Genomic DNA, 12,309 nt, shown 5'->3' with positions numbered 1-12,309 from the left:
TAAAATTTGTCTCCCAAGATGCCAAACAAACTAACCCCTACATATCTTGTCAATTGTGATACCCCACATTTCAACTTGTTACTTCAAGCAAAAGCTCACTATACTATAAGCAATGGATAAAATGCATGCCAAACTTTCAATTTTTAAATTTCAGAGGGTGCACTAGCGTAAGTGTTGCATGTCCTGTCAATTGTGATATCCCAACTTTCAACTTTGGACTCTCTTTCTCTCTCTCTCTTTTACTTCCATAGCTTTATTTTTCCAAGAAAAAATTTCATTTAATTTTTTTTTTTTGTATAGTATATCTTTATTTATCTCTCTGGTTTTTAGCATGAAATGCATTGTTTTCTTTTTCTTGGGTATGTGGATGCTGGTATTTGCCTATTTTTATGTGTATTATTCACATTGTACTACTTGCTCCCTTTTGTCGATTTTTTACTAATTTTTCATGTATTGTTTTCTCTTTTTTTGGCTCTGCATTATGTCACAATCTTTTTCCAAAGAATTTTCTATATTTTTCTCTTTTGTGCAAGTATAAGGTTGATGTTTTAAATTCTATTTGATCTTTTCTTGCTTTATATTATTTGCTCTATTTTTGCATGTATTTTCCTTCATAGTTTGCTCTTTATTGCTGGCATTTATTAGTATTTTGTAGTTTCCTGCTACTTTGTAACAAGATTTTGGCATACTCCCCCTTAACCAGGTTAATTTTTTACTAATTATTTTAAAAATACTCCTTATTCCAACTAAACCTTGAGGGTTTAGGTTAAATGTTTGCTCAAAAGGTGATCCAAAGAGAATGGATAAGGGCAAAGATGCAATCATTAAACAACCAAAGCTCGTTCCAATGAAATTTTATTTAAATTATGGGGTTATATATATATATGTATGATCTTATGTCACCATATTATTATTATATAATGAAACCATACGTTTAGAAAATGATGTTTGTGGCATTTGCATGACTCCAAATTTTGCGCACACACATTTTTCTTCTAAATAATCAATATCAAATAAAATTTAATTTGCATATTAGATATGGTCAAAATGTGATGCAGTAGCTTTTTTATTTTTTATTTATATGTTCTAGATTTTAGATCCAATATTATTCGTGTTTTAGTTTCTTTAGGGTTAGGTTGTTAAAAAATATGTATTTTAGTTTTTATTTATGTTAAATAATTTTTTGTTATTTTTATATGTGTTACAATGATAAGTATGAAAATACCAAATTTAAGCTTCATTTGATGTATAGAGAAACAAAATTAAAATTAAAATTCACTATATACTTTTAAAAATAGAACTTGAGTGTAACATAAGAAAAATAATGTCTCCCCTAGCAGAACATTGTGCATCTACTCCCCCCGATTAAAAAACTTACTTTGGAGCATTTTTTTTTATTTGAAATTTGGGAATTACCTAAGAATCACTAGATGTTTTCAAAATAAAAAATTTCAATTTTTTAATACTTAGAACCCGCCTTTAAAAAATTGGGCAGCTTTTGTTCAATCTTGAGGCATTATATTTTCTCGAGTAGAGAGTTCAAATTCTTTTTTTTTTTTCTACCAACATTACTCTTAAGTGTTGAAAAGGTTACATACCCAAAATGTGGTGTCTAAAATTACTGGATTTTACACAAGGGAATAAATGGACATAATACTCTTACTGGGATATAAATCGTGGGAGTATAAAATCTTTTGGCAAGTATGAAACACATGGAAAGAGTAAGGCTGATAAAGAAACCAAAAAAAAGAAAGTTGTGCCAATGCTTTCGAGGTCTACGCGTCTGGCTACTCATAGTGTGATGATGGGAGGGCTTTCTCTGCAAGGATTGACGACTGTGGACAATTATGTTATGGAAATAAGCAATGGCTCATCGTCTTCCTCAACCTCATCTTCATTCATGGAAGCTATGATGTTGGAGCAGTTGTATTTTGGTTAGTCTCTAGAAGGTCCAGGTTCCTCCTCCTCCTCCCTTGCCTTTTAATAATTATCAATACTTGGAATATAAGGCATTTGAGAGATCCCATACCCAAAAGGGATATACTATTTTTTGTCAGTAAATTTAAACCTTTCATTTTGATTTTGCAGGAAACTAAACTTCTTAGCCCCGATATTTTTGGGATGAGGGAAGTTTGGAGCTCTAGGGATATTTGCTTTGAGGGTTTAGATTCAATAGGTGCCTCAGGTTAGTTATGGGTTTTGTGGGATCTTTCGATCCTATAAAGTTTTGGGGTCATTAAAAAGGACAAATTGTTAGTTGTTTTCTTTCAGGGTCCTTTGCATAGTTTTTCTTGGGGGTTACCGAATGTGTGTAATCTTAATATTTTTGCCCTTAAAGAAGCTTTTTATATGATATGGCCGATATCTTACAAAATTCCAATTTACCAATGTGTATAAGGGGATTTTAATTTAATTTGGTGCCCTAATGAGTCCTCTACTGAAAGTTATATTAATTTTGCTATGAGATCATTCAATAGATTTATTGAATCTCATTCCTTACAGGGTTTGCCCATCTCTGGGGTAGAATTCACTTGATCCAATAATTATTCGACACATTTGACTTTGTCTAAGCTTGAAAGATTTTTAGTGTCAGGAGAATCACTGAAAACTTTCCCTCTAGCCTATGTTAGGGCTCTCCTAGGACTCTTCAGATCACACTCCCTTATTGTTGAATTCTAATAATTTGTGTGGAGGTTTGAAACCTTTCAAAATGGAGATTGAGTAGCTTGAGGAGCAGGAGGTAATTGAAATTATCAAATAACTTGGAAAAACTCTATCACCTTTGGTTCTTTAGATTTTCAATTGCATAAGAAACTCCCCAATATTAAGCATAAGTTGATTATATGGAAGGAAGAGAGAAGGTACCAAGTGCAGAAAAAAACTGAGGAGGTACTGATAGATATTGAAATGTTAGACTAAAAGGTTCAGTTGACAGGAGTCTCAATAGATAACATGGTGATAGAGATATGTTAAGCTTAAAGTGCTCCGGGAGTTCCGTAGATTGGATGAAGTTTACCAGAAGCAAACATCCATTATTAAGTACTTAAATGAGCGACCTCAACCCCAAGTTTTTTCACGCGATAGCTAGTGCCCGTAGGAGGCATAATAATATCTTGGGCATGACTATCCCAGGTGTAGTTGAAGATGATCATGGAGGTGGGAAGATGATTTTACTAACCACTTTAAGAAAGCATTTACTCATGAAGTTAGGTTCACCCCGACAATAGATCGTGTCCATTCAAAGTGCTTTCCATAAGCTTAGTGAACCAACAAGTAGTTGACGTTACCTTGGATGAACTCAAGAAGGTTATTTTCTCCCTTCTGAGTGGTAAGGCACCTGGTCTAGATGATTTTCCCCTAGTTTTCTTTCAAAAAATTTGGCCTTCAATTAATTTTGAGTTGTTACTTATGGTCAAAGGCTTTTGGCAAGGGGAAATTTTTTTAAAGGGGTCAATTCCACATACATTGCATTGATCCTGAAATACTATTTGTTGCTTGTTTGTCAGATATTAGACCCATTAGCCTTTTGACAAGTCTATATAAGATTGTGGCTAAGGTCTTTGCTGACAGGTTGAAGGTGGCTTTTTCTACTGTTATATTTGTTCCTCAGTTGGCCTTTATACAAGATATTTTGATTAGGGATAGTGTTTTGGGTGCTCTGGAATGCATCTACTCGAGAGTAATAAGTAAAGTACCAGGAGTGGGTAGCAAATTGGATATAGAGAAAGCCTATGATTGAGTGAAATAAAGAATTCTTATGGAAGTGATAAATAGATTGGGGTTTGGTACAAAATAGAGAAATTGGATTTTCGGTTGCCTTTCTTCTACCCATTATTCTATTTTAATTAATGGAAGTGCAAAAGGATTCTTTAGAGCTTCAAGGGGCTTACGTCAAGGAGATCCGCTGTCACCTTTTCTTTTTACCCTCTATGTTGAATGCTTTAGCCTTTTGGATCGGAATATTGACAGTATGGAGTAATTTTTCAGGATTCATAGTGGGCAATAATGGTCCAAGTGTGTCTCTTCTTTAATATATTGATGATACACTTATTTTTTCTGAGGCATACGTAAGACAAGTAAGCAATATTGCTCATTTTTTTAGGTGATAAGACTTCTTTGATTGGGATACATTGTAGTGATGCCCTTGTTAAGTACTTGACAAATTCCATGGGATGTAAGGTTGACTCTTTCCTGATTACATACTTAGACCTTCCAATCTCAGATACCAGACTTTTAGTTTCAGTGTGGGATAAAGTGTGCAGTATATACAATTTAAATCAGTTTCAGTGTGGGATAAAGTGTGAAGTATATACAATTTAAATTGGAACTGTGGAAGCCTAAGTTCCTCTCTTTGGGTGGGGGAGTCACTCTTTTTTAGATCGTGTTTGGCCAATCTCCCCATCTATCAAATGTCTCTTATTCAAATTCCAATGTCTGTAGCCAAAAAATTGAGGGTATGATGCAAAATTTTATGTGCTTTTGGTGAAATAAAGTTTCACTTACTCAAGTGGGATCAAGTCTGCATTCCTAGAAGTGAAGGGGCTCTCGGTTTAGAAAGATTTTGCTTGTTAATAGGGCCCTGCTGTGTAAATGGTGGTGGCAGAGTTTCCATCATAAAAATCATCAGTGGTATCAAGTTTTACTTGGTAAATATGGTATTGATAGACAAGGGATGTGGATTGGAAGCAGTAGGGGTAGTGCATGTTGGTCATATTTTTGGATATCTATTTTATGTGTAAGTTATTGTTAGATCGCAATATATGGTGGTGTGTTGGCAATGGAAATTAGGTGTCCTTTCGACGTTATAAGTGGTTAGGGGAGGTGCCACTTAAAAATATTTTTCTGGAGATCTTTGAGAAGGTTGCTCAGTCTAATGCCAAGGTTACTGACGTATTTGAAATCAGGGAAAATCAGGTAGTTTGGAATGTTATCTTCCCTTATAATAGGCTATGATGACCTCTCTCTCGGTTAAGTTCTTCATTGAAAGATTTGGATTAAGTCTACATACCTCGTGTCTTAGAAGATGAAATTATTTGGGACATGGAAAGCGATGGGAAGTTTTCGATAAAATGGGTTTATAGGATGTGTTCCATGATTGATGTCATTGGTCCTTTCTATAAATGCCTCAAAGTTGGAAGTGGGCAATCCCTCATAAAGTGCAACCCTTTGTATGGTTAGCAGCTCAAGCCTTTGTATGGTTAGCAGCTCAAGAAAAAATCATAACTTTAGATAACTTAATCAAAAGGGGTAAAATTTTGCCTATCATTTGTCTTATGTGCAAGGGGGATGGAGAATTTGGATCATATTTATTCATACACAGTCGCTTTGCTTCTATAATTTGGTATTGTTTTTCTCGATTTTGGGGGTGAGGGTTACAATCCCTCAATCTGTTGTGGGGATTGTACCTCAACTCGTATTTCCAAATTTACCAAAAGTTGGCAGTGTTCTGGAAGATTGCTAGAGGAGCAGTAATGTGGGAAATCTAGAAGGAGCGGAATAAGAGGACTTTTAGTGGTGATGTCGTACCCTTTGATAGAGTCCTTAATATTGTTAAGCATACCTTGTGGTATTGGCTATCTATCACTAAAGAGGGGTGGGGAGTATCGAAAGTGGATGTTACGTTAAACCTTCTTAACTTGTTCCAGATGGGCAATGTCATATGTAGGCCAATAAGCATCTGGATTCCACCGTTTTGGGGAGGATTTAAATATAATTCTGATGGCAGTTCATTGATAATCCAAGAGAGGCAAGTATATGACGGATGGTGAGAGATTAGAATGAGGTTTTAATCTTTACCTACTCTGAGCCTATTGGGATAGCCACCGTAAACCATTATGAAGTTTTGGCTCTTTTTTCATGGTTTAAATCTTTTCAAAAGCAAGAACTTGGGAGCTTTCTGTATGGTGGAGGGAGATTCAATTAATGTTATCAAATAGTGCCATAAGGAACAAATGATACGGTGACACCTAAGATCTTTGTGGATTCAAATACTTGATATGGCAAATCCATGACCATACTTTTTCATTATGTGTATAGGGAGGTCAATGAATGGACTGACACTCTTGCTAAAGTGGTATGTCACTGTCCTCACTTACTGTTTCTGGTACTGTAACCTTTGATTATTACTAAATTCAGTAACATTTGTCAAAAAAAAGAAAAAAGAGAAACATATGGGATTATTTTTCAATTCCAAATATAAAACATGAATTTTTTGTAAATATTCATGTTCCTAAGGGAGCATATTGTATGTCAACTGCCTTGACCAAACGAGTTACTTGGGAGGAGTTTTTTTTTTTTTTTGTCACTTATGATCCACCTAAGTATCATCCTATGATTAATATAAAAAATAAAGTTTGAATTTTGATTTCTTCAACACTTAAATTTGCCATCCAAAAATTTTATGGTATGTGTTCAATTTTACGAATATTATTTTTTCAACAACATAGAATGTGGGATTTCAATCTTTTCTTTCCTTTTCTTGTTTTTATCTTTTGAGGGTTTGATGTTGAGTTCAAGAGATTGCATCCCCATTATTTGGGGTCATAAAAATATTCCTAGCTTTAGTTCTACAAGAGGGTGTAAATAAATAGTACGCTCCCAAGGGAACAACAAATCTTTTTGCTAAAAGAAAATCACATCCCCACTATCTTTTGTTTTTTTGTAAAATTCCACAAAAGTGCTGTTAAGTTGACTTAAATTCGTCTCGTTATATTATCTTTTTCCTTTTATTTTAGGGCATCTTACTTTGTTCCTATTATTTTGATATTACCATTAACTAATTTCCTATTATTTAGGAGTTTATGAGAGATGAGATCGTATGAGACGTGTAAGTCCAGATTTCAAGGGATAAGGTTAAGAATCCTAAAGTGAGGGAAAAATAGGAGGCGTATAGGTAGTTTTTGGGTCTTTTCATTTGTTTGTTCAGGTTACTTTTGTAGAGAGAAATAGGCCAGAAAACCAGGAAACTTTGGGTTGTGCTGAGAGAGAAAATTATAGAAAGAAAGAGGCTTTGCGAGAAAGAGAGGTAAGTATCAACTTGCAATTTTTTCTTCTTTGATTAGTTAAAAACTGTCCAACGTCTTTATTTGTAAATATAGTCATATATGTGACGAACCACGTAAAATTTTTATGTTATTTTTCAGTTATTATTTTTTTGTTTTATTTTTTTTGCCTATTGCTGCTTGTGTTTTTTCTCGCTCTTTATTTGCCAAAAATAACCGTCAGGTTCTATAGCTCGGTACACAACAAGTCCAACTCTGTTTTTTAAAAAAATCCAGTTTCGTTTTATAGCATTGAAAAAATTTAAAAGTTCAAAAAAAAAATCTAAAAATTTTAGAAACTTTTGTTCTCTAAACTCATGATGATAACTTCCTCAGTTAATTTGCATTCAAATAATTGATTGTTTTGATTAGAACTTGAACCTCAAACATAGAGTACTCTTCATCTGTTTCAAATGAAACAAATATCGCTCTTTGTCGCTTTTGTCTGAATGGTCAGCTATTCATTTGTCTCATCACGAGAACCCATCAATGTAAATCCAGTACATACATGAATTACTAGTTTGAAGTTTGAATTAATAAGTGTGGGTTTGAGATTTGTAGTATTTTAAGTTGTAAAGCTATTGATCAGACCAAGGGTGGCTTGCCTAATTTGGTTAAAGCAAGAACTCAATTTATTAAAAAATTAGTTAAAATCATTGTTTGACGAGTTACAACGACTTGATTTAATAATACATTTTTGTCGCTTTTGTCTGAATGGTCAGCTATTCATTTGTGTCTCATCACGAGAACCCATCAATGTAAATCCAGTACATACGTGAATTACTAGTTTGAAGTTTGAATTAATTAGTGTGGGTTTGAGATTTGTAGTATTTTAAGTTGTAAAGCTATTGATCAGACCAAGGGTGGCTCGCCTAATTTGGTTAAAGCAAGAACCCAATTTATTAAAAAATTAGTTAAAATCATTGTTTGACGAGTTACAACGACTTGATTTAATAATACATTTTTGTAGCTTTTGTCTGAATGGTCAGCTATTCATTTGTGTCTCATCACGAGAACCCATCCATGTAAATCCAGTACATACATGAATTACTAGTTTGAAGTTTGAATTAATAAGTGTGGGTTTGAGATTTGTAGTATTTTAAGTTGTAAAGCTATTGATCAGACCAACCAGTTAGGATGGGTGGCTTGCCTAATTTGGTTAAAGCAAGAACCCAATTTGTTCAAAAATTAGTTAAAATCATTGTTTGATGAGTTACAACGACTTGATTTAATAATACATTTTTTATTTTAAATTTACTTGGAGTATTCTTTATTTATCTTTTTAAAATTTAATCAGTGGTGAAACATACTTTGACTAGACAAGACCCAGTTTGATTTTGATAACAATGTGGTAAACAAACAAGGTTTAAGAGGCAAACTTTAATAGTTGGTAATATCTTCCACGATTCATGATGGAAAGCATATATTGCATAACCATATGCGAGTAACCCAGATTTCGCATCAAGTGATTGCATGAAGCAAATGTTGAGGGATATACTTATCTACAATTTACTTGTTGATGGACAAACGCGATGAAAAAAATATAAAAGACTACCTCAGATTGATTAGGCCTTCTCGACAAATTTCAAGAGTTTGAATCCTTGAGTTCTCTCACCCAAATCGACATTTTTACCATGAAGCCCTTGAAAGAAAGACCTATGTGATCTTTTATCAGGGAATACATTTTTTTTTTTTTCTACACCCCTTTCTTTTGGCAAAAGATAACTTACAATGGTCTTTATTACAATAAGATAAATTTCAAAATAAAATCAACATAACAATAAAACCAATATCTTAACAACTTGATGCCATTGAAACAACTATGCACTAGGTTTGAGATTAAAAGATACGATTGCAAGAAATAAAAAGAAGAAAGTCGGAGATTACTTTAACTGGGCTTATTACACCCCACACCGAGTCACTACCATCCAATGGCACGGGATCAATGATCAACCTTCAATCTCAACCGGAAAAGCAAGTTTAAGCCAAGCCACACCAATAGAACATGAACCCCTTTGATCACAAATTCAAACTCTAAGTGAATTCTCTTAACAACCTTGTTTGAGAGAGATGGATAATCATTTTGCTAAACCTTAAAATCCTTAGCCATAAATCCATAGTTGAGAGATAAGAGAGAGAAGAACTTTATAACTTAAACCCTTAGGTTCTTTCACAATGTGGGAGAGAGAGATCAAAGATGAGAGAGTGGTGTGCGCGTCCTTTGGCTTTCATGAGAGAGAGAAGCTTTTCTTAAGAGAGAGATAATTTCTAAGTGGGACGTATCCTTTTGTGGGATATGAGAGAGAAAGATGGGAATTAGGTACAAGAGATAAGGTGTAGAGATTTTTGGGTAGAGACAATCTATTTTTATAGGCTTTGAATAAGATTAGGGTTTCTTAGGGTTTTCCTCGGCTTGCCTCTTCTTGTGAGATAAATATGAACCATTGATCTTGGGTGACTTGTGGAATGAGAGATTTGAGTCATCCATTCCATAAATGGGCCATCAACATTATGGAAGGTGCATGAACCATTATCTTTCTTTTTTAAACTATATTCGCATCAATAAAAATTAAATAAATTAAATCTAATTAAAATATTGTGCATACCATAAAATAGCACAAGTCTACTCAATCTTTCAACAAAATCTTTCAAAGATATATCAAGTCAATATTTAGTCAATATCTTCCAACCATATGGCCATATGCCATATCACCAAAAAAATAGGAAAAAGAATAAGGGTGGGGCGTGCCACCCAATGGAGGCACTCATGGGCCCCACTTTCTATAAATATGGTGGGCCTATATGCACAATGAACCCTCATGATATTTTTATATATTTAAAATTAATAAAAGGATTTTAGAATATTATTTGAATATTTAAACCATTGTAAAATCAATATCTTTAATTTTATAAATATAAAAAATATAAATAAAATATCCAGGGGTTCATAAAAATTCAAATAATAATCTTAAAATAATTTTTATCATAAAACAAACACAATTAAATTAATTTGATGAGAAAATGATCCATATGGTTTAGGAATCAACAATCATACGGTACTTCACCTTCAACTGTGGACTACAGACCACATTTGTTTTATCAGACCAACCCAATGTTTCCTATGACCCACAGTTAAGCAGGGGTTCATTAGCGGGTCACCAAAGTCTGGCAGATGAGCCAAGAGATCGCAATCCCAGTTTGTAAATTTCAGGTCCTCTCCTAGAGACAAGTCAACGTCACCTAGACCTGATGCAATGACAGCTCTTATGGTGCATAGGGGTATCTCTCGCACATGCATACGCTTCACCCTAAAAGGTGGATTTATGGCTTTCTCGAACGATCTATCGATATGCATGCCGTGTGATGTCACATGGATGAGGCTTTGGCCCACGTCTCTGTAGGCCACCATCACACATAAGGGTTACACAGTCCCTCAGCTCACTCATCCGGGTATATTCTTCGACCTCATTAAGGGCTAACCCATTAGAACTTTTCTCGGTTTGTTCTTTATGCCCAAGTAATATGAGTTTTTTCCAACCGACTAGCCGATATCATCAAGCACAGTCTGGTATCAGCAAATATCGTTTTGCTTAGTATGGTCTACGAGGGACTACACTCCCGCTGAATTGATGTTCCACTATATCATTTCATTTTACAAGCACTCATAAGGCTTTTAAATGCAACATAAACTCAACAGCCTTAGTAAATCCGCCACTGTAATAAAATAAGCAAAATAAGAGGAAAGAGTTTTTTTTTTTTAACTTTAATTAAAGCTTCATTGAGAGAATGAATGAAACACAACATACAAATGAAGATAGAAAATAAAAGGAGAAGAGAGAAAGTGATAGGAGAGAAAAGAAGTAGAAGAAACAGGAAAGAGAAGAGAAGAGAAGAAATGAAAATGATAATAATAAAATCCTCCACATATGCTTACAACTTTTTAGGTAAGGTGGATTGAGGCTTTGATCAAAAAAGAAAGTAATTTTCTCGTCCATGTTCCAGTACCATGGAGATAAATTTTTTGTACCAATCCCAAATAATAGAAATGAAAGGGGAGTGTAGGAACAAATGAGAGTTGGTCTCTGCATCTGCTTACATAGTAAGCAAACATTTGTAATCATCATTCCTGTCTTCCTAAGTTGTTTTACTGATAATGCTCAATCTTGTTCCAATAAATATAAAATGGACTTCACTATCATGGGTGCTTTAATAAACCATACTTTTTTTTTGGCACGTCTGCTATTAATGAATCTATCTAGGATAAAAAAAGAATGCATGTAAGGCTTCCATCAAGGATATGAATTATTCTTCAGTACTTGCATCAACCCTCCGATTAGTAAAATTAATGTTCCAAACAGTTTGATGACCCTCCCCACTAGCTGCGTCTGAAAAAGGGCCATTCTTGAGTACTGCTTTATTATAAAGTTGAAGATGTTGGAGTCTTAGAGGTACTTGAGCCGAACATTTAGAATACCAAAATTTTGTTCTACTGCTACCACCCACCATATTTTGATATTCATTTAAAAAGATTCCTTACAGAGTTACCTTTCCAAACTGTGGATGCCGGGCAATTACAAGTGAGTCTTTGGCAATGAAGCATTTTGCATCTGTACCATATTTCCCAAGGACAATCTGCTGCTCGAGTTGAGTTATCTTGACTAAGTCTCCACCACCACTTTCTCAAAAGAAGTTCATTCATCACGATGAGTTTTCTAAACACCCATCCTTCCGTCAGTTTTAGGCAGGCATACTTTTTCCCATTTGACCAAGCAGAATTTAGTTCCTTCTCCATAATAAGCTCTGCATCATTCTTTCTAAAATATTGATCAGATACATTGGGGCTCTATACGTAGAAAGGTAATAGGTTGGAATGTTGGAGAATGTGGCATTAATCAAAACAATTCTACCTCCCAATGAGAGATACATGCTCTTCCATCCTATCAAGATTGTATTAGAATCTCTGAATAACTGGGTCCCATGCTGACCGAGGGAGTATATATATCATCTGTTAAAGGGAGGCCCAAATATTTGGTTAGTAGTTGATCAACTATGCATTAAGCTAGTAAGCCCAATTTATGAGTTCCATTTCTATACAATTAATCCTCATGATTTTCGTCTTATCCATAGTCACCTGATATAATTTCATGACACTTGAGAAAATGCCACACATTCTGTACTTGTTCTTGATTCGCTGCCATGGTAATGAGAGCATTCTCTGCATACTGTAAGTGTATGATTTTCTTTCCTGTTTCAAAGGTGTTCAAACCTC

Source organism: Amborella trichopoda, chromosome 12 (assembly GCF_054954075.1).
Source record: "Amborella trichopoda isolate Santa Cruz 75 chromosome 12, AtrichopodaSantaCruz75HAP2 v2.0, whole genome shotgun sequence".
Taxonomy (NCBI): domain Eukaryota; kingdom Viridiplantae; phylum Streptophyta; class Magnoliopsida; order Amborellales; family Amborellaceae; genus Amborella; species Amborella trichopoda.
This window is presented reverse-complemented; position numbering follows the sequence as displayed.